Source organism: Nicotiana sylvestris, chromosome 6, assembly GCF_000393655.2.
Source record: "Nicotiana sylvestris chromosome 6, ASM39365v2, whole genome shotgun sequence".
NCBI classification, from domain to species: Eukaryota; Viridiplantae; Streptophyta; class Magnoliopsida; order Solanales; family Solanaceae; genus Nicotiana; species Nicotiana sylvestris.
The window spans coordinates 18,013,515-18,037,474 of record NC_091062.1 but is presented as its reverse complement, the minus strand read 5'-3'; the positions used below and the strand labels follow the sequence as shown (position 1 = coordinate 18,037,474).

Sequence of the window (23,960 nt, the reverse complement as noted above, 5' to 3'; positions counted from 1 at the left end):
TCCGACTCAGTGAGTAATAATTACAAATAATGGATGAAAGTATGAAAACACGTAAAGGCACAAAGCAATTCCGTATCAAGTAGTAAAATCACTTAAAACAGTAAATCAGTGAAGAAATCAATGATATTCCTTTTTAAAACAAGTAAAACAGGTAATTAACAAGTAGAAATCCGCCCCTCGGGCACAGTATCAATCGCTCAGCATAGTATCAGCCCCTGGGCTCACTCTCATTACAGTATCAGCCCCTCGGGCTACCTAATAATCACTCAGCATAATGGTCAGCCATTGTTACCTGACCAAATTGCATCATACAGTGTCATTATTACCACTGTTTCAAATCACATGGGTACCCACGCTCACTGTGGGTGTGCAGATTCCGGAGGGGCCCCTTACGACCCAAGCGTTATATCAAGCCACTTCGTGGCATCATCACTCAGCATATCCTCACATCACTCAAGCCACCGCATGGCATAAATAGTATCTCAGGCCCTCGGCCTCATATCACTCAGCATATCCTCACATATGGCCCTCGGCCTCACTCAGTCCAGAAATCATCATAAGCCCCTTGGGCATTAGTAAAACAGTAGTTCTCAGCCCAAAACATGATGTAGAAATATCATTTAAGTTTCAAATCTGAGTAAAAATGGCTGAGTTTGTAAAACAGTAGATATCAACAGGACTGAGTTCAAATAATAAGTCAAGCAATAAGGAAACAGTGATAAAAATTCCCAAAGGGTTCAAATAGTTGGCACGAAGCCCAAATATGGCAATCAGACCAAATCATGATTATAACAAATGAATTTCAGTCAAATATTCAGTAAAGTCATCAATCGGGATGGACCAAGTCACAATCCCCAGTAGTGAAAGACCTCACGCTCATCATCCAGCACGTATCTTGCCTCAATATAGCACTACGATGTGCAATCGAGGGTTTCAAACCCTCAGGACTTCATTTACAATCATTACTCACCTCAAACTAGCTAATTCTCTAGCTCGCGATGCCTTTTCCCCTCGAATTGGCCTCCACGCCTGTCGAATCTATCCAAAATCAGAACGAATACGTCACAATATGCTAAGGGAACAAATCCCAAGCGAAAACATTCGAAAAATATCAAAAATCTCGAAATTAGCAGAACCCGAGCCACGGGACCACGTCTTGGAATCAGGTAAAATTTACATTTTCAGAATCCTCATACCCTCACAAGTCTAACCATACCAAAATTATCAAATTCCGATACCATTTGGTCCTTCAAATCATCATTTTATATTTTTGAAAGGTTTCACAATTTTTCCCCAAATTTCATCTCAAATCACGAATTAAATGATGAATTCAGTGATAGATTCATATAATCTAGCCAAATCTGAGTTAAAATCACTTATCCCGATGAATTTCTTGAAAAACCTTCAAAAAATCGCCAAAATCCGAGCTCTCTAGATCAAAATATTAAATAAAACCCAAAACCTCGTATTTATATAGAGTACCCTTCAGGTCTTCTCACCGCGGCCGCGCCTGTTTTTGTGCGGTCCGCGCGAGTTCAGAAACTATGAAACTACAAGTCAAACTCATACGGCCGCGTCCCACTCCATGCAGCCCGCGGCCCTCTCCATGCGGCCGCACTCTATGGTTACGCGGTCCGCGTCAGTGACGTTCAGAGAGCTGCCAAACCCAATCATGTGGCCGCACAACAACTTTGTGCGGTCCGCGCCAGCCTTCATGCGGCCGCATTCCAACTTTGTGCGGTCCGTCCGATGCCTACCGCAGCCACGGCCGCGCTCCTGCAGTCGTCTTGGACCTGCTACAGCTGCTGCATTTTTCTGTTATATTTTCCAACTCCAAACTTCCCGTTAGCCATCCGAAATCACCCCGAGGCCCCTGGGACCTCAACCAAAATCACCAACGCATCCTAAAACATCCTCCAAACTCGTTCCAATCCTCAAAACACCTCAGACAACATCAAAACCATCAAATTACATCGAATTCAAGCCTAAGAACTCCAAGAACTCTTGAATTATGCTTTTGATCAAAAGGTCTATCAAATCTCGTCCGAATGACCTGAAATTTTGCACACACATCCCAAATGACACAATGAAGCTACTGCAACTCTCAGAATTCCATTCCGATCCCTATATCAAAATCTCGCCTATCAAACGGAATTTGCCAAAATATCAATTTCGCCAATTCAAGCCTAAATCTTCTCTACAACTCCAAAACCCATTCCGATCGCGCTCCTAAGTCACAAATCACCTCCCGAAGCTAACCGAACCATCGGAACTCACTTCCGAGCCTTCTAACACATAAGTCAACATCCGGTTGACTTTTCCAACTTAAGCCTTCTTAAAAGAGACTAAGTGTCTCATTTCTTACCAAATCCTCTCCGAACTCGAACTAATAAACTCGATCACATAAAACACGGATAACGAAATGGAGCGGTAACTCATGAGACGACTGGCCGGGTCATCACAATTTTGCACACACATCCAAAATTACCTAACAAAGCTACTGCAACTCTCGGAATTCCATTCCGACCCCCGTATCAAAATCTCACCTGCCAACCGGAATTCGCCAAAATACTAACTTCGCCAATTCAAGCCTAATTCTACTCCGGACCTCCAAAATAAATTCCGATCACATTCCTAAGCCACATATCATCCCCCGAAGCTAACCGAATCACCGGAAATCACATCCGAGCCCTCTAACTCAATAGTCAACATCTGGTTGACTTATTCCAAAACAAGCCTTCCTTAAAGAGACTAAGTGTCTCATTTCCTATTAAAGCCAATCCGATTTTACTCTAACACCGAATACCGATAACGAAACATGAAGAAGCATAAAAATGGGGGAAACGAGGCGGTAACTCATGAGACGACGGGCCGGGTCGTCACAATTTTGTTAGCATGATGTAAGATATCCTCAAATTTTGGCAAATGGCACAATGTCAAATCGTCAATACATAATATTAATGTTCATTAAAGCATTTTACTTTAACCAATAATTCAATTATATTTTCATCGATAAGAAAAGTTTTGCCCAGCAATCTAGACCTTCAAATTAGCCCCGTAAAGTTCTTGAAAAGGAGTAAAGTGTACGCTTGTATAAAAATAGAGAAGCAACTCTTAAGAACCTTTCTTTTTAAAAAAAAAACAACCTTGATACAATTATATCACAGTTGATAATGTTATGGATAGAGAATATAGAGAAGATAAAATTATTATATATAGAGTAAAGATTGATTTTTAATATTAAAAATTTTAGCAATAAATTTTTATACATACTCTAATAAAGACCACGCGAAGCGCAGACAAATTAACTAGTAATAAATATAAAGCAAGATCTACACCCTCATATCCCAAAAATAATTGAAGAGAGTGGGCATTACGTGGTGCCGAGTTTGATTTAATCGGGGTGCTAAAGTGGATATCGAACAATGTGGAAAACAAAAAAAAATAGTAAATGCAAACCACAGACTTTTTAGAAGAAAACCATATGCTAATAAGTGGTAGCCCGGTACACAAAACATCTCGTATTTACGCAAAGTCAGGAGAAGGGTCGCATTCCAAGGGAGTGTAATATAGGTAGCCTACCCTGATGTAGGTATTAGTGACTGATTCTACGGATCGAACTCGTAATCTATAAATCACACGAAAACAACTTTACCATTACTTTAAAGCTCCCCTTCAAAAAATCGTACTAATAGTGACCCTATTTACCATATTATTTGTCATAATAGTGACTCCGTACTTTTTTTTTTTCTCGGGTTAGGGTGTGGAGGGGGAGTTGGGGAGTGGGATCTAATGTGGGGAAACTTCTGAACTTGTTTACACATGCATTTTCTTTATTGACGGATTCAGAATTTAAATATTGTAAATTATATAATATATATTTAATTTTATTTATACTCTTTTTGGCACATATATAGGATTCTGACCTTAAAACACAAAATTATATCGAACTTGCAAACTGACAAACCTATTATTGGATCCTCTATTGATTTTCCCATAATGTGTTGCAGTGTTTTGGGGGCATGACTTTACAGCCCCATCAGTTTTGTTTCTATATTGATAGAAAATGTTGTGTCTCAACAAGGGCAATGACTACAATCTTCCAAATACTTTAATTGTCAAATGAATCCAAGAGCTTACTTGAAACTTATACAAGTTTTGTCTTTGTTTGAAGGTAGTAAACACACTAGTATGAAGTAAACAAAAACAATAGCAACTCATTGAATTCTTAATTTAATTTGTGACTAAACTCTTCATGTGATTCAAAGTTTGTGTTTTAATAGGTCATTCCATATTTAGCACACTTTTAATTAGTGTATATAAGTTAAACTTCTACTGAAATAACAACAACTTAGCTCCCCTTTGGACATATATTATTTCAAAAAATATTTATAATATTATTTGTTCATGGAATTTGATCAATTTTTAAAAAAATAATAATTCTTTTTCAAATTTCCAAAAACTAGTTTGGGTCAGTTTCTGGGTGAAATATTTTCTTGCACTTACAAAACTTCAATGTTTTTCAAATAAAATGCATATACAAACACAACTTCAACTTTTAAAAGTTATTTTGTAACAAAAGTTCAACTTTTTTTTCTCTCCAAATTTCAACCAAATCGATGTTCCAACGTTAGCTTATAAATTGGCTATATGTATATATTTTCAACCATGTCCAAGACAGAGGAGAAGATGATCCACAAGAAGATCAGCATGTGCATTTTGATTAGTACTCAAAAAGCTAATAGGAAGGGAGCCTTGGCGTAAAGTTGTTGCTATGTGACTAGGAGGTCACGTGTTCGAGCCGTAAAAATAGTCTCTTGCATAAATGCAGGGTAAGACTGCGTACAATAGACCATTATAATCTGGCCCTTCCCCCGATTCCACAACGAAAGTTTAGTGCACCGGGCTGCCCTTTACTCAAAAAGCTCGTAGGAAAAGACAGGAAGAGAAAACAAAAGGTGGGAAAATAAACAATACTATAAGGGGTCGTTTGGTTGGAATACGCCTATACCGGTATAAGTTATGTTGAGATAATTTATGCTGGAATTGTTGTTTATTCACTGTTTGATATGTTGTATTAAGAATGACAATTGCATAATTTCTAAAAAGAAGGTATAAGTTATACCGGTGCTAATTACCCTACCCTCTATAAGGTATAAGTTATCCTGGTGTTAAAATTAATATCGGGATAACTTATATACCTGATTTGCTAACCAAACAGAATATTAAGGTGATATTAAATTTTTATACCACCCCTGTATCTTCTTATACCTCGTACCAAACGACCCCTAAAGATATTTTAATTTGCTGAACTGAATCAGTTCGATTTGTGGGAATGCCTTATTTTCAAATAAGGTGAATCAGAACAAATAACCTACTAGATCTTAAGACTGCTGAGATGTGACTGAAGATTCACTAAATTTTGAAAGTATTGGAATATTAAATAAGGCTAAAGGACAGCAAAAAGTAGGATTGGACAGAAAGCAATGCAACTTGAGTAATCTCATTTAGCGATCAAGACTCATTTACAGATGCGACGCTAGGATATGGAATTTACCGATTCTGAATTCGTCATTGAACAAATAACTTATTTTAATTACTAGATTCATAATTAAATATTTATAAATTTTTTAATATAAAATATAGAGCTTAAGCAAAAGTTACTCAATTCGCCCGAACTCGTAGCTAAGGCTCTCTCTCCACCTCTGCTCCATTATAATAGTACATTTCATGATTGCAGATAAGATTAAACAAATTAGTTCTATTGACTAACAAATAACAATATAAAGAATTTTTACAATATCACACCAGGTAATAACTATTTTAACATGTTACCGTAACATTTATTAAAAGTAATCGATGAATGCATAATGAATAGAGTTAACTACAATTGCTTTTTAAATGATATGATAGTGTATGTATATATTTATACTGACAATACATAAAATCAGAATGCAAAAAAAAAAAAAAAATCATCATATGACCACCCGAGTACAAATGCTTTGGTGGATAATCAAAGTTATTTCTTTCAATGGTAAGGTCAATGAAGGGCATGTATTTAGCCAAAATATAAACGGTAAATTCACTCGGCCAAAAAGTAAACAGTGAATTGATTGAATTCGACCGCTTACTTATATAAGGATCATATATATATATATATATATATATATATATATATATATATATATATATATATATATATATATATATTTATAGTTATTACGATTGTTGGACATTAACAATAAAATTATTTTTTGCGATTGAACTCTTATGTTGTGAAAATCCTACTTGGTACCCTCTCTCTTTTATTCTATAGACTTGTATAGTTACCATATTATCTAAATTATGAACTGAAATTACCCCTTCACTACTCTTCTTTTTTATTATTTTTTTTAATCCACTCTTTTCATCTCTTCTTCCCAATCTTTTAAAGATTTTAACATTTTTCTTAACTCTTATTTCTTTAACCTCACCTCGGCCATGGTTAAATACTTATACCCTTCTTAATTGTTTTTTATCAGGTAACTTATATCCATCTGTTCTAGTGTTATCATTAAGTCTTTTGTAGTTTATTACCATTCTCGCTTTTCCTCTTACTATCTCACTATGGTTTCTAACCATAAAGGCTGTTGACCTGTGTTTAGAAGTGGATCTTCTTATTACTCCTAAATTTATAAGTTCTTCAATTTTAATTTTGAAGTCTTCTAGATCTTGATTTGTAGCTTCTATTGAAGCTGTTTTAATTATATATTCTTGTGACGACCCGACCAGTCGTCTCATGAGTACCGCTCCGTTTCCCCCATTTCAGCTTTTTTACGCTTCGTTATCCGTGTTTTATGTGATAGGGTTGATTAGTTCGAGTTCGGAGAGGATTTGGTAAGAAATGAGACACTTAGTCCCTTTTAAGAAGGCTTAAATTGGAAAAGTCAACCGGATGCTGACTTATGTGTTAGAAGGCTCGGAAGTGAGTTTCGATGGTTCGGTTAGCTTCGGGAGGTGATTTGTGACTTAGGAGCGCGATCGGAATGAGTTTTGGAGTTGTAGAGAAGATTTAGGCTAGAATTGGCGAAATTGCTATTTTGGCAAATTCCTTGATAGGCGAGATTTTGATATAGGGGTCGGAATGGAATTCCGAGAGTTGCAGTAGCTTCGTTGTATCATTTGGGATGTGTGTGCAAAATTTCAGGTCATTCGAACAAGATTTGATAGACCTTTTGATCGAAAGCATAATTTAAGAGTTCTTGGAGTTCTTAGGCTTGAATCCTATGTTAAATTGGTGATTTGATGTTGTTGTAAGCGTTCTGAAGTGTTGAAAAATTTTGAACGATGTCATGGGATGTGTTGGTACAATTAGTTTGAAGTTTCGGGGATCCCGGGTAGGTTCCGGGATGTTTTAGGCCGAAAATCATAGCTGTAGCAGGTCCAGGAGGGTTGCAGGCCCCAGAACTCACCCACGCGGTCCGCACAAAAATGAGTGCGCCCACGGTGAGTGCTGTGTGGACCGCACTAAAGAGGGCGCAGCCGCAGTAGGTGTCGCGCGGACCGCACAAAAGTGGGCGCGGCCGCGGTGAAGAACCTTCCCGCTGGTCCAACTTCGGAAGCTCATATCTTTTGATAGACAAAAAATTGTGAGGTGATTCAAAATCGAAAGTTGTAGACCTTCGTGTCTAGTTTCCAGAAAGGTAAAGATATCGCAATTAGGACATCTGTAGAAAAGGTTATGGCCAAAATATTAAAGCCTGTCACTGCAGAGAGAGACCTGTGCGGCAGCGGTTGTGTTTTCGCGCGGACCGCACTGGCTTGCGCAGACCGCGGTCGATTTGGTGCGGCCCGCGGTAGCTGAAATCTGAGGGGTACCTATAAATACGAGGTTTTGGGCTTTATTTAATAGTTTGACCAAGAGAGCTCGGATTTTGGCGATTTTTCGAAGTTTTTTCAAGAAATTCATCGAGGTAAGTGATTTTAACTCAGATTTGGCTAGAATACATGAATCTATCACTGAATTCATCATTTAATTCGTGATTTGGGATGGAATTTGGGAAGAAAATTGTGAAACCTTTCAAAAATATAAAATGATGATTTGAAGGACCAAATAGTATCAGAATTGGATAATTTTGGTATGGTTAGACTCGTGAGGGTATGAGGATTCCGAAAATGTAAATTTTACTCGATTCCGAGATGTGGGCCCGGGGCTCAGGTTTTTCTAACTTCAGGATTTTTGATATTTTTCGAATATTTTTGCTTGAGCTTTGTTCCTTAGCATATTGTGACGTATTCGTTCTGATTTTGGATAGATTCGACGCGCGTGGAGTCCAATTCGAGGGGCAAAGGCGTCGCGAGCTAGAGAATTAGCCAGTTCGAGGTGAGTAATGGTTGTAAATGATGTCCTGAGGGTTTGAAACCCCGAATTTGCACATCGTAGAGCTATATTGAGGTGAGATACGCATTGGATGATGAGCGTGGGGTCTTTTACTACTGGGGATTGTGACTTGGTCCGTCCCGATTGATGATTTTACCGCATATTTGACTGAAATTCATTTGTTATCATCATGATTTGGGCTGATTGCCATATTTGGGCTTCGTGCCAACTATTTGAACCCTTCGGGGATTTTTATCACTGTTTCCTCACTGCTTGACTTATTATTTGAACTTAGTCCTGTTGATATCTACTGTTTTACAAACTCAGCCAATTTTACTCAGATTTGAAATTTAAATGATATTTCTACATCATGTTTTGGGTTGAGAATTACTGTTTTACTAATGCCCAAGGGGCTTGTGATGATTTTTGGACTGAGTGAGGCCGAGGGCCATACGTGAGGATATGCTGAGTGATATGAGGCTGAGGGCCTGAGATATATTATATGCCACGAGGTGGCTTGAGTGATGTGAAGCCGAGTGCCGAGTGATGATGCCACGAGGTGGTTTGATATAGTGCTTGGGCCGTAAGGGGCCCCTCCGGAGTCTGCACACCCATAGTGAGTGCGGGTACCCATTGTTCTGAGTGATTGATGCTATGCCCGAGGGGTTGATATGAGTGATTGTGAGGTAGCATGAGGGGCTGATACTATTCTGAGAGTGAGCCCGAGGGGCTGATACCGTTCTAAGTGATTGATATTGAGCCCGAGGGGCTGATACTGTACTGAGAGTGAGCCCGAGGGGCTGATACTATGTTGAGCGATTGATACTGTGCCCGAGGGACGGATTTTTACTTGTTATTTACCCGTTAATTTACCGGTTTTACTTGTTTCAAAAGGAATATCATTTGATTTCTTCACTGATTTACTGTTTTAAGTGATTTTTACTGCTTGATATGGAATTGCTTTGTGCCTTTATGTATTTTCAAACCTTTAGCCATTATTTATAATTATTACTCATTGAGTTAGAGTACTCACATTACGCCCTGCACCATGTGCGCAGATTCAGGTATAGCAGAGTCCGCACCTGAGGGCTGATTCCTTCCAGGCTAGGCAGTGATTTGGAGTTACGAGGTAGCTGTTGACGTCCGCAACCCCTTGTCTCTCTTATCCTCTATCATTTATGTTTTCTTCAGATTGTTGTATCGGATTCCGTACTTTGTAGACCTATAGCAGATTCTGTAGTAGCTCATGACTTGTGACACCCCGGTTTGATCTATGTCGGGATGGTTCTTGCGGTTATTATCGTTAAAATTTGCAATTTATGAGTATTATATTATATGTTATTACTGTTTATGATGATAAACTATTTAAAAGAGGTGTTCCATTTTGGTCTGGCTAGCCTTGTCTTCACGAGAGGCGCCATCACGACCGGGTTCGTGGGTTGGGTCGTGACAAGTTGGTATCAGAGCCTAGGTTACATAGGTCTCACGAGTCATGAACAAGTTTAGTAGAGTCTCGCGGATCGGTACGGAGATGTCTGTATTTATCCTCGAGAGGCTGCAGAACCTTTAGGAAAAAACTTCATATTCTTGAAACTCCTGTCGTGCAAACTTGTGGATCCGAATGCTAAACTTCTGTTATTCAATTCTCTCGCAGATGGGGTGGACTACCACCAGTGCCACCCACTGAGGCCACCAGAGGTCGTGGACGCGGTCGTGGACGTGGCAGAGCAGCGAGGGCTGCACTTGTTGACCCACCAACTGCCCCAGCTCCGGATCAGGCTCTAGCTATGGATGCTCCAACAACACCAGTTCAGGCACCAGCTGTTGCCTATCGTGGTTCCGGGTCTTCAGAAGGCCTTGGCACAGATCTTCTCAGTTTGCACTGGCCTGGCTCAGGCAGTTTCAGCCACTACAGCAGCAGCTACTTCACAGGCCGAGGGAAGCAATCAGACCCCCGTTGCTCGCACACCTGAGTAGGTAGTGCAGGGACTACAGATACCGGGAGCACCTCCAGCTCAACCGGTTGTACCAGCTCAGGAGTTTGTTGTGCCAGTTATGCTGGATGATGAGCAGCATCGTCTTGAGAGGTTTGATAGACTCCAGCCTCCGTCATTCAATGGTGCCGAGGGCGAGGATGCCCAGAGTTTTCTTGATAAGTGTCAGCGGATGCTCCATATAGCAGGGATTCTTGAGACTAGTGGTGTGGCATTTACTACCTTTCAGTTTACTGGGGCTGCCTTCACATGGTGGGAGGCGTATGAGAGGCGTAGGCTAGTTGGAGCAGCGCCCCTTACTTGGCAACAGTTCTCCACTCTTTTCTTGGAGAAGTATGTGCCGCAGTTCCGCAGAGAGGAGCTGCGTAGACAGTTTGAGTGGTTGCGACAGGGGGATATGACCGTGTCACAGTATGAGTCTAGGTTTTCTGAGTTGGCTCATCATGCCATTTGGATGGTTCCGACAGATCGTGAGAGGATCAGGAGATTTGTTGATGGCCTTAACTATCACCTCCGTATTCTTATGACCTGAGAGATGGTGTTGGGTGCTACATTCGAGGAGTTGGTCGATATCGCTCGCGAGATTGAGACGGTTCGCCATCATGATCGAGAGGAGAGGGAGGCCAAGAAGCCTCGAGGATCTGGCAGTTATAGTGGTGCTTCTTCGAGGGGCCAGTTTCAGCATGGTAAAGGCCATTCTTTCAGACCTGCTCAGTCAGACCACCCAGAGCATCGCGGGGCATCTTTGGGTCATGGTCATCATGGATCTCAACGGGGCAAGTCATCACTCAGTGCCCTTCCAGCCTAGAGTTCATCTCGTGCCCTGTCAGCTCAGGGTTCTTCTATGCCTAGTGCATCAGTTGGTCACTCCGGTGCGAGGGGTTCCCTTTAGTCCCTTTCTCCAGCACTTGGGAGTTGTTTTGAGTGTGGAGAGTTTGGACATGTGTGGAGGTAGTGTCGTCATCGTGTTGCTAGTTCGTCCCAACAGAGGGGCCAGCCCTCGACTTCTGCTCTAGTTACTTCACCACCCGTCTAGCCAGCTAGGGGTGGAGGTCAGGCAGCCAGGGATCGCCCTAGAGGGGTAGGTCGATCAGGGGGCGGTCAGGCCCGTTTCTATGCACTCCCAAGCATACCAGATGCTATTGCTTTAGATGCTGTCATTACAGGTATTATTTCAGTCTGCCATAGAGATGCCTCTGTATTATTTGATCCCGGTTCCACCTTTTCTTATGTCTCATCATACTTTGCTCGTTATTTGGGTAAGCCCCGTGAGTTTCTTGCTTTACCTGTTCATGTATATACCCCAGTGGGCGATACTGTTGTTGTAGACCGTGTGTACCGGTCATGTGTGGTGACTACTGGGGGTTTGGAGACCCGAGTGGATCTATTGCTATTGAGCATGGTGGATTTTGATGTCATTTTGGGCATGGATTGGTTATCTCCGTATCGTGCTATTCTAGACTGTCATGCTAAGACAATCACTTTGGCTATGTCGAGTGTACCGCGGATCGAGTGGCGTGGTGTGACTGATTATGTTCCTAGTAGAGTGATATCCTTCTTGAAGGCCCAATGTATGGTTGGGAAGGGTTGTCTTTCATATCTAGCGTTTGTGAGGGATGTTGGAGCTGAGACTCCTAGTATTGATTCTATTCCAGTTGTGAGGGATTTTCCTGATATTTTTCCTGCAGACCTGTCGGGCATGCCACCGGACAGGGATATTGATTTTGGTATTGACCTGGTGCCGGGCACTCAGCCCATTTCTATTCCGTCGTATCGTATGGCACCAGCAGAGTTGAAGGAATTGAAAGAACAGCTGCAGGAACTCCTAGATAAGGGGTTCATTCGGCCTAGTATGTCACCTTGGGGTGCGCCCATTCTGTTTGTGAGGAAGGACGACACAATGAGAATGTGCATCGATTATAGGCAATTTAACAAAGTAACAATTAAGAACAAGTATCCTTTGCCTCGCATTGATGATTTATTTGATCATCTTCAGGGGGCGAGAGTGTTCTCTAAGATTGATCTCCGTTCGGGCTATCACCAGTTGAAGATCAGGGATTCAGATATTCTTAAGACTGCTTTCTGGACCAGATATGGTCATTATGAGTTTCTTGTTATGTCTTTCGGGCTAGCCAATTTCCCAACAACATTCATGCATTTGATGAACAGCGTGTTCCGGCCTTATCTTGATTCGTTCCTTATAGTATTCATTGATGATATCCTGGAGTACTCGCGTAGTCAGGAGAAGCACGCGAAGCATTTGAGGGTTGTGTTGTAGAGATTGAGGGAGGAGAAGCTTTATGCAAAATTCTCCAAGTGTGAGTTTTGGCTCAGTTTAGTGGCTTTCTTGGGGCACGTGGTGTCCAGCGAGGGTATACAGGCTGATCCAAAGAAGATAGAGGCGGTTCAGAGTTGGCCCAGACCGTCCTCAGCCACAGAGATTTGTAGCTTTCTTGGGTTGGCAGGATATTATCGCCGGTTTGTTCAGGGATTTTCATCCATTGCATCACCCTTGACCAAGTTGACTCATAAGGGTGCTCCATTTGTATGGTCGAACGAGTGTGAGAGCTTTCAGAAGCTCAAGACAACCTTGACCACAACTCTATTGTTGGTTTTGCCATTAGCTTCAGGTTCATATACTATGTATTGTGATGCTTCGAGAGTTGGGATTAGTTGTGTGTTGATGCAGGAAAGTAGAGTTATTGCTTATGCTTCTCGTCAGTTGAAGCCCCATGAGAAGAACTACCCCGTTCATGATTTGGTCTTGGCTTCCATAGTTCATGAATTGAAGATTTGGAGGCATTACTTGTATGGCGTATCTTGTGAGGTGTTCACTGATCATCACAGTCTTCAGCATTTGTTCAAGCAAAAAGATCTTAATTTGACGCAACGGAGATAGTTGGAGTTGCTTAAGGATTATGATATCACTATTCTGTACCATCCGAGAAAGGCCAACGTGGTGGCCGATGCATTGAGCCGAATGGCAGTGAGTATGGGGAGTTTGGCATATATTCCAGTTGGGGAGAGACCCCTTGCAGTTGATGTTCAGGCCTTGACCAATCGGTTTGTGAGATTGGATATTTCGGAGCCCAGTCAGGTGTTGGCTTGTGTGGTTTCTCGGTCTTCCTTATATGATAGTATCAGAGAGCGCCAGTATGATGATCCGCATTTGCTTGTCCTTAAGGACAGAGTCCAACATGATAATGCTAGAGATGTGACCATCGGTGATGATGGTGTGTTGAGGATGCAAGGCCAGATTTGTGTGCCCAATGTGGATAGGCTTAGAGAGTTGATTTTGGAGGAGGCACATAGCTCGCGGTATTCTATTCATCCGGGTGCCGCGAAGATGTATCAGGATTTGAGGCAGTACTATTGGTGGAGAAGAATGAAGAAAGATATCGTGGGATTTGTAGCTCGGTGTCTCAATTGTCAGCAGGTGAAATATGAGCATCAGAGACCGCGTGGCTTGCTTCAGCAGATGGTTATTCCCGAGTGGAAGTGGGAGAGGGCCACCATGGATTTTTTGGGTGGTCTTCCTCGAACTTTGAAGACGTTCGATGCTATTTGGGTGATTGTGGATCAACTGACCAAGTCTGCGCACTTCATCCCTGTGTGTACTACCTATTCTTCAGAGCGGTTGGCAGGAATTTATATCCGGGAGATTGTTCAGTTGCATGGTGTTCCGGTCTCCATCTTCTCAAATAGAGGTACTTAGTTTACTTCACAGTTTTGGAGAGCCGTATAGAGAGAGTTGGGTACTCAGGTAGAGTTGAGCACAGCGTTTCATCCTTAGATGAATGGACAGTCCGAGCGTACTATTCAGATATTAGAGGACATGTTGCGTGCTTGTGTTATTGACTTTGGAGGTTCATGGGATACGTTTCTACCACTTGCAGAGTTTGCTTACAATAACAACTACCAGTCGAGTATTCAGATGGCTCCGTATAAGGCTTTATACGGGAGGCGGTGTAGTTCTCCGGTTGGTTGATTCGAGCCCGGCGAGGCTAGACTATTGGGGACAGATTTGGTTCAGGATGCCTTAGAGAAGGTGAAGGTGATTCAGGAGAGGCTTCATACAGCGCAGTCGCGTCAGAAGAGTTATGCGGACCGGAAGGTTCGAGATGTGTCTTATATGGTTGGTGAGAAGGTCTTGCTAAAGGTTTCTCCCATGAAGGGTGTTATGAGGTTTGGGAAGAAGGGCAAGTTGAGTCCGCGGTTCATTGGGACTTTTGAGGTGCTTCGGAGGATTGGGAAGATGTCTAATGAGCTTGCTTTGCCACCCAGCCTGTCGAGTGTGCATCCAGTATTTCATGTTTCTATGCTCCGGAAGTATATTGGGGATCCGTCTAATATTTTGGACTTTAGCACGGTTTAGTTGGATTATGATTTGACCTTCGATGTGGAGCCAGTAGCTATTTTGGGTCGCCAGGTTTGAAAGTTGAGGTCAAAGGATATAGCTTCAGTGAAAGTGCAGTGGAGAGGGCGGCCCGTGGAGGAGGCTACCTGGGAAACCGAGCGGGAGATACGGAGAAGATATCCTCATCTGTTTGAGGTTTCAGGTATGTTTCTTGACTCGTTCGAGGGCGAACGTTTGTTTAAGTTGGGAAGGATGTGACGACCCGGCCAGTCATCTCATGAGTTACCGCTCCGTTTCCCCCATTTCAGCTTCTTTACGCTTTGTTATTCGTGTTTATATGATCGGGTTGATTAGTTCAAGTTCGGAGAGTATTTGGTAAGAAATGAGACACTTAGCCTCTTTTAAGAAGGCTTTAGTTGGAAAAGTCAACCAGACATTGACTTATGTGTTAGAAGGCTCGGAAGTGAGTTCTGATGGTTCGGTTAGCTTCGGGAGGTGATTTGTGACTTAAGAGCGCGATCGGAATGGGTTTTGGAGTTGTAGAGAAGATTTAGGCTTGAATTGGCGAAGTTAGTATTTTGGCGATTTCCGGTTGATAGGTGAGATTTTGATTTGGGAGTCGGAATGGAATTCTGAGAGTTGTTGTAGCTCCGTTAAGTGATTTGGGATGCGTGTGCAAAATTTTAGGTCATTCGGATGTGGTTTGGTTGGGTTTTCGATCGAATGCGTGTTTTAGAAGTTTTAAAAGAGCTTAGGCTTGAATTCGATGTAATTCGATGATTTTAGTGTTAATTGAGGTGTTTTGATGATTGGAGCAAGTTTGGATGATGTTTTAAGATATGTTGGTGTGTTTGGTTGAGGTCTAGGGGGCCTGGGGGTGATTTCGGATGGCTAACGGGAATTTTTGAAGTTGGAAAATGCTACAGAAATGCACCAGTCAGTGCAGAGCAATTTTGCTCTATGCGATCACATAGAAGGTGTTGCGATCTCAAAGGGTTAGCTACAGTGCCCTGAAATTTTGTTCTATGCGATCGCAGGAGCTCTAATGCGATCGCATACGGTTAGCTACAGTACTCGGACAGAATGTTCAAAACATTTCATCCGCGAACCAAACCCATTTTCCACCATTTTTGAGCAACCTTGAGAGCTTTTGGACGGGAATTGAAGTGGTTTTGATGGGAAGTGATTGGAGGTGAGTCCTATGAACTAAATACATGATTATATTGTGAAGTCATCCTTGAAATTCATGAAAATATAGCCAAATTGTAAGAAATTAGGGCTTGAAATTGAAATTCTAAATTTGGGATTTGAGGGGCCATTTGTGATCCGATTTGAGAGATTTTTGTATGTATAGACTCGTGGCGAGATAAGGAACCCGATGTCGTAAAAATTTATGAGTTCCGAGATGTGGGCCCGGGGCTGGGGTTTTGCTAATTTTGGGATTTTTGATATTTTTCGAATGTTTTCGCTTGGGCTTTGTTCCCTTAGCAAATTGTGACGTATTCGTTCTGATTTTGGATAGATTCGACGCGCGTGGAGGCCAATTCGAGGGCAAAGGTGTCGCGAGCTAGAGAATTAGCCAGTTCGAGGTGAGTAATGGTTGTAAATGATGTCCTGAGGGTTTGAAACCCCGGATTGCACATCGTAGTGCTATATTGAGGCAAGATACGCGCTGGATGATGAGCGTGGTGTCTTTCACTACTGGGATTGTGACCTGGTCCATCCTGATTGATGATTTTACCGAATATTTGACTGAAATTCATTTGTTATCATCATGATTTGGGCTGATTGCCATATTTGAGTTTCGTGCCAACTATTTGAACCCCTAGGGGATTTTTATCATTGTTTCCTCACTGCTTGACTTGTTATTAAACTCAGTCCTGTTGATATCTACTGTTTTACAAACTCAGCCACTTTTACTCAGATTTGAAACTTAAATGATATTTCTACATCATGTTTTGGGCTGAGAACTACTGCTTTACTAATGCCCAAGGGGCTTGTGATGATTTTTGGACTGAGTGAAGTCGAGGGCCATATGTGATGATATGCTGAGTGATATGAGGCCGAGGGCCTAAGATACTTTATATGCCACGAGGTGGCTTGAGTGATGTGAGGTCGAGTGCCGAGTGATGATGCCACGAGGTGGCTTGATATAGCGCTTGGGCCGTAAGGGGCCCCTCCGGAGTCTGCACACACACAGTGAGTGCAGGTACCCATTATGCTGAGTGATTGATACTATGCCCGAGGGGCTGATATGAGTGATTATGAGGTAGGCCGAGTGGCTGATACTGTCTTGAGTGACTGATACTAAGCCCGAGGGGCTGATACTATGTTGAGCGATTGATACTGTGCCCGAGGGGCGGATTTCTACTTGTTATTTACCTGTTAATTTACCGGTTTTACTTGTTTCAAAAGGAATATCATTTGATTTCTTCACTGATTTACTGCTTTAAGTGATTTTTACTACTTGATATGGAATTGCTTTGTGCCTTTACGTGTTTCCATACTTTCAGCCATTATTTATAATTATTACTCACTGAGTCGGAGTACTCACATTACTCCCTGCACCATGTGTGCAGATTCAGGCATCGCAGAGTCCGCTCCTGAGTGCTGATTTCTCCCAGTCCAGGCAGTGATTTGGAGACTACGAGGTAGTTGTTGGCGTTCGCAGCCCCGTGCCTCCCTTATCCTATCATTCCATGTTTTTTTCCTGAACTATTGTATCGGATTTTGTGTTCAGTAGACTTGTATCCGGACTTCTTAGTTGCTCATGACTTGTGACACCCCGGTTTGGGCTGTGTCAGGATGGTTCCTTCTGTTGTTAATGTTAAAATTCCACAATTTATGAGTATATATTATATGTTATTACTGTTTATGATGATTAACTGTTAAAAAGAGGTGTACCATTTTGGTCTAACTGGCCTTGTCTTCACGAGAGGCGCCATCGCGATCAGGTTCGGGGGTTGGATCGTGACATTTACACTCTTTCCTCACAATAGCAAACAATGCACGACATCACCCTTCGTGCTTTATCACTCTTCCTCACCCAAGCAACAATCACAAACAAGGGGTAAGGGAGTAGACAAATAATGATAGAAATCCCGGCAAGGGAATACAAATAAACAGCTAACTCCTGGCAAGGGAGCATAATTAAGCAGTTAAAATCCCGACAAGGGAACAATATCAATAATCTCAGCATCCCGGCAAGGGAGATAGTCAACAAAGCAACAAGCATCCCGGCAAGGGAGCAATTCAATAATTCTTTCTCTTTATTTCACTTTTACCTCTTATATCACTTTACCACCTGAGCCAACGCTCCAAAGGGGTTCAATCATTTCATATACTTTCACGCTTTATGATATACTCGAGCCAATACTCCAAGCATGTACAAATCATAATTCTTCCTCAAACTCTTCACATTATATGAAATTTATCAATGTAACAAGGAAGAGGTATCACAAAATCCGAATAAACACAAATAAGACTCACGATCATGCAAGACTCCGGTGTATAGATACTCGTCACCATGCTTATACACCGTACTCAACAATTAGCAAATAGCAAACAACACTCTAATCCTATTCCCTCAAGCCAAAGTTAGAACAAACACTTACCTCGTTCCAAAGAATAGCAATCAACCCTCAAATACCGCCTTTCCTTTATAATCTGACTCGGAAACAACGATATCTAGGCATAATTAATTCAATAATATCAATAAAGACTCGATAACAAAATTCCATAGCTTAGATATGAAGTTGCTAGCATTCTTCCAAAAATACCAAAATTCGACCCCGGGCCTACATGGTCCAAACACGAGGTTCGGACCAAATTCATATCACCCATTCATCCACGAGTCCGAATATATAATTTGTTTTCAAATTCGACCCCAAAACAAGGTCCAAATCAAAAAAAAGTAAAAAGCCCTAACTCTACCCCACTCCCCCAATTTCTACCCTAAATTACATGTTTTAGGCCAAGAAATTCAATAGATGTTGATGAAAATAGAAGAGAATAAGTTAAAGATTACTAACCCAAGAGTTTATGGTGAAAGAATTCTTCAAAGATCGCCCTAGAACTTTGGAGAAGAAAGAGTTTGTGAAATTTTGTAAGAATCCCGTAAGGCTACTGTTTTGGATTTTAAAATTTAACTGGGCGAATTTGGCCTATGCGATCGCGGAAAAAGGAGTGCGATCGCATAGAGTAAATGGGACAGGGCTCTGCGATCGCGAATGACACTATGCGATCGCATAAACGAAATAGTGAAGGCTGGCTAACACACTGCGATCGCAGAGGAAATAATGCGATCGCGTAGAGCAAAATATAGGACCTCTCAGGCTAACACTATGCGATCGCGGGAGGAACTATGCGATCGCATAGAACAAACTAAAACCCTAAAAATTTACACTATGCGATCGCGGACATAGCTATGCGATCGCATAGCACAAAAGACTGGACACCAGCAGACAACAGTTCTGCAATTTTTCTAAGTCTAAAACCATTCCGAAACACATCCGAAACACACCCGAGCCCTCGGGGATCCTAACCAAACACATGCACTAACTCAACAACATCATACAAACTTATCCATGCGATCAAATCGCCTAACTAACTTCAAAAATAATGAATCAAACCTCAAAATCAAGAGTTTTTCTCAAACTTCATCAAGTTTCAAATTTAGGAATTCAAGTCCGAATCACGTCAAACGACGTCCCATTTCAACCAAATTTCATAGAAAGCGCTTAAACCACATATAAGACCTCTACCAGGCGCCGGAACCAAAATACGGGCCCGATACCAATGCTTTCTAATTCATTTTTATTTCAAATTTTCATATTAAATTACAGAAAACAATTTCTTTTAAAAATTCATTTCTCGGGCTCGGGACCTCGGATTTCGATTCCGGGCATACGCCCGAGTCCCACATTTTTCTACGGACCCTCCGGGACCGTTTACCCAAAATGTTGACCAAAGTCAACTTTAACCATTTTAAAGCCACAATTTATCAAATATTACATAATTTAACACATAAGTTTTTCCGGCTACACGCCCGGACTGCACACGCAAATCGAGGCAACTAAAGGTGAGGTTTTCAAGGCCTTGGAAGCACGAAAAAGGTAGAAAACCGGTAATGACACTTTGGGTCGTCACATTCTCCACCTTTAAAACAACTGTTCGTCCTCGAACGGACATAAGAAGGAAGTACCTGAGTCGGGGAAAAGGTAAGGATAACGGTCCCGCATATCGGACTCGGACTCCCAGGTCGATGCCTCAGGAGGCTGACCTCTCCACTGAACACGAACCGAAGGAAAACTCTTCGACCTCAACTGGCAAACCTGCCGGTCTAGAATAGCTATCGGCTTCTCCTCATAAGCTAAGTCCTTGTCCAACTGGACAGTGCTGAAATCTAACACGTGGGATGGATCACCGTGATATTTCCGAAGCATGGACACATGAAACACTGGATGTATGGCTGATAATCTCGGTGGCAATGCAAGTCTATAAGCCACCTCTCCCACTCGATCAAGAATCTCAAATGCACCAATGAACCTAGGGCTAAGCTTGTCCTTCTTCCCAAATCTCATCACACCCTTCATAGGCAACACTCGGAGCAATACTCGCTCACCAACCATGAAAGCCACATCTCGAACCTTTCAATCTGCATAGCTCTTTTGCCTGGACTGAGCTATACAAAGTCTATCCTGAATGATCCTGACCTTGTCCAAAGCCTCATAAACCAAATCTGTACCCAACAACCGAGCCTCTCCCAGCTCAAACCATCCAACCGGAGATCGACATCGCCTACCATACAAAGCCTCATAAGGAGCCATCTGGATACTTGACTAGTAGCTGTTGTTGTAGGCAAACTCTGCTAAAGGCAAGAACTAATCCCACAGACCTCCAAAGTCAATGACACAAGCTCATAGCATATCCTCCAATATTTGAATAGTCCGCTCGGACTGCCCGTCCGTCTGAGGATGAAATGCTGTACTCAACTCAACCTGGGTGCCTAACTCTCGCTGGAATGCTTTCCAGAAACGCGAGGTAAACTGCGTACCTCGTTCCGAAATGATAGATACCGGCACACCATGAAGGCGAACAATCTCCTGGATATAGATCTCAGCTAACCTCTCGGATGAATAGGATACTGCCACGGGAATGAAATGCGCTGACTTGGTCAGCCTATCAACCATTACCCAAACTGCATCGAACTTCCTCCGAGTCTGCGGGAGCCCAACAACGAAGTCCATAGTGATTCGCTCTGACTTCCACTCGGGAAGCTCAATCCTCTAAAATAAACCACCAGGCCTCTGATGCTCATACCTAGCCTGCTGAATATTCAAACACCGAGCCACATAGGCAATGATATCCTTCTTTATTCTACGCCACCAATAATGCTGTCGCAAGTCCTGATACATCTTCGCGGCGCTCGGATGAATAGAGTACCGGGAGCTATGGACCTCCTCTAAAATCAACTCTCGAAGCCCATCCACATTAGGCACACAAACTCAACCCTGCAATCTCAAAACTCCATCAGCATCTAAGGTGACCTGCTTGGCACCTCCACGCTATACCGTGTCCCTAAGGACACACAAATGGGGACCATCAAATTGCCGATCACAGATACGCTCTAATAACGAAGAACGGGCGACCGTGCTAGCTAATACTCTACTAGGCTCAGAAATATCCAACCTCACTAACTGATTGCCCAAAGCCTGAACGTCCAAAGCAAGTGGTCTCTCGCCGACCGGAATATAAGAAAGACTACCCATACTGGCTGACTTCCCACTCAAGGCATCGGCCACCATATTGGCCTTTCCCGGGTGATATATGATAGTGATGTCATAATCTTTCAACAACTCCAACCACCTCCTCTGCCTCAAATTCAACTCCTTTTGCTTGAACAAATACTGAAGACTCTTATGATCCGTGAACACCTCACACGCCACGCCATACAGATAGTGCCTCCAAATCTTCAATTCGTGAATAATGGCTGCCAACTCCAAATTATGCACTAGATAGTTCTTCTCATGAACCTTCAACTGCCTCGAAGCATAGGCAATGATCTTGCCATCCTGCATCAACACTGCGCCAAGTCCAATACGAGATGCATCACAATAGACTGTATAAGGCCATGAACCTGTGGGCAAAACCAATACCGGTGTCGTAGTTAGAGCTGTCTTGAACTTCTTAAAGCTCGCCTCACACTCGTCTGACCATCTTAACTGGGCTCCCTTCTGGGTCAACCTGGTCATCGGGGTTGCAATAAATGAGAACCCCTCTACGAACCGACGATAGTAACCTGCTAACCCCAAGAAACTTCAAATCTCTATGGCTGATGCTAGTCTAGGCCAGTTCTTGACTGCCTCAATCTTCTTTAGATCAACCTGAATACCCTCTACTGATACAACATGACCTAGAAATGCAACTGAGCTCAACCAGAACTCGCACTTTGAGAACTTAGCATATAACTGACTATCCCTCAAGGTCTGAAGAACCACTCTAAGATGTTGCTTGTGCTCCTCTCGGCTACGGGAATTTATCAAAATATCATCAATGAAGACTATCACGAACGAGTCCAAATAAGGCCTGAACACTCGGTTCATCAAATCCATAAAGGCTGCTGGGGCATTGGTCAACCCAAATCACATAACCAAGAACTCATAATGCCCGCACCGAGTGCAGAATGATGTCTTAGGGACATCGGATGCCCTAATCCTCAATTGATGGTAGCCAGATCTCAAGTCAATATTTGAAAATACCTTGGCACCTTGAAGCTGATCGAACAAATCATCAATCCTCGGCAGTTGATACTTATTCTTAATTGTAACCTTGTTCAATTGCCGGTAATCAATGCACATTCTCATCGAGCCATCCTTTTTCTTTACAAATAGAACTGGCGCACCCCAAGGTGATATGCTGAGTCTAATGAAACCCTTCTCAAGCAAGTCTTGCAACTGCTCTTTCAAATCTGGCGGGGCCATGCGATATGGCGTAATAGAAATGGGCTGAGTGCCCGGAGCCAAATCGATGCAAAAATCAATATCCCTATCGGGTGGCATCCCTGGTAAGTCTGATAGGAAAACCTCAGGAAACGCATGAACCACGAGCACAGAATCAATAGAGGGAATATCAGCACTGGAATCACGAACATAAGCCAAGTAGGACAAACACCCCTTCTCGACCATATGTCGAGCCTTCACATACGAAATAACACTGCGGGTAGAATGACCAGAAGTCCCTCTCCACTCTAAACGGGGCAAATCCGGTAAGGCTAAAGTCACAGTTTTGGCATGACAATCCAAGATCGCATGATACGGGAATCCACCATATCTAAGAGCAACAAATCAACACGGGTCTCAAGTCCCCTAAACACCACAACACAAGAACGATAAACCTGATCAACCACTAGTATAGATACATATACATGAATACTCAAGGCCTCACTAGGCATAACCAAGTAGGGTGCAAAATAAGACGACACATATGAATACATAGATCTAGGGTCAAATAGCACTGAAACATCTCTATCACAGACCAAAATAGTACCTGTAATAACAGCATCGGATGACTCAGCCTCTGGCCTGGCTGGCAAAGCATAACATCGAGGCTGGGGCCCACATCCCTGAATCACATCCCTGGGATGATCGGCTGCTGGTTGACCCCTACCTCTAGTGGTCTGAGCTCCACCTCTATGACCTCTACCTCCACCTCTATGTCCTCTACCCCCGCCTCTAGCTGGCTGGGCAGGATGTGGAGCAGCTGGTGCCTGTATCATAGGACGAGGACCCTGCTGCTGAGAACTACCTGAAACTCGAGGGCAAAACCTGGCAATGTGACCCATATCACCACAAGTGTAACAAGCCCTCGGCTGCTGAGACTACTGACCCTGTCGCCCTGAATGACCACCTTGGAAACTCTAAAGCGACGGTGCACCGATGGGAGCTGGTGGTGCACTGAAGGACTACTGATCCAAATAATGCGTCTGAGAACCACGACCACCTGAGATACCATGTGATACTTGGAGAGCTAACTGAAAGGGCATAGGAGGATGGCCTCTACCATACGAATCTCTACCTCCAGATGAGGTACCATTGAATCTTCCTAAATGACGGGGACTCTTATCCGACCCATTATCATCTCCCTGTGACAGAACCATCTCAACTCTGCGGGCCACATTGGCTGCCTCCTGAAATGTGATCTCGCTCCCGGCCTCCTTGGCCATCTTAAGACGAATCGGCAGAATAAGACC

At 42.8% G+C, this 23,960-nt stretch overlaps 1 pseudogene; it reads right to left on the bottom strand.

Moving 5' to 3' along the window:
• Positions 1-23,552, bottom strand: part of LOC138870318 (uncharacterized) — a 29,075-nt pseudogene extending 5,523 nt beyond the window's left edge.
• Positions 23,553-23,960: the final 408 nt, after the last annotated feature.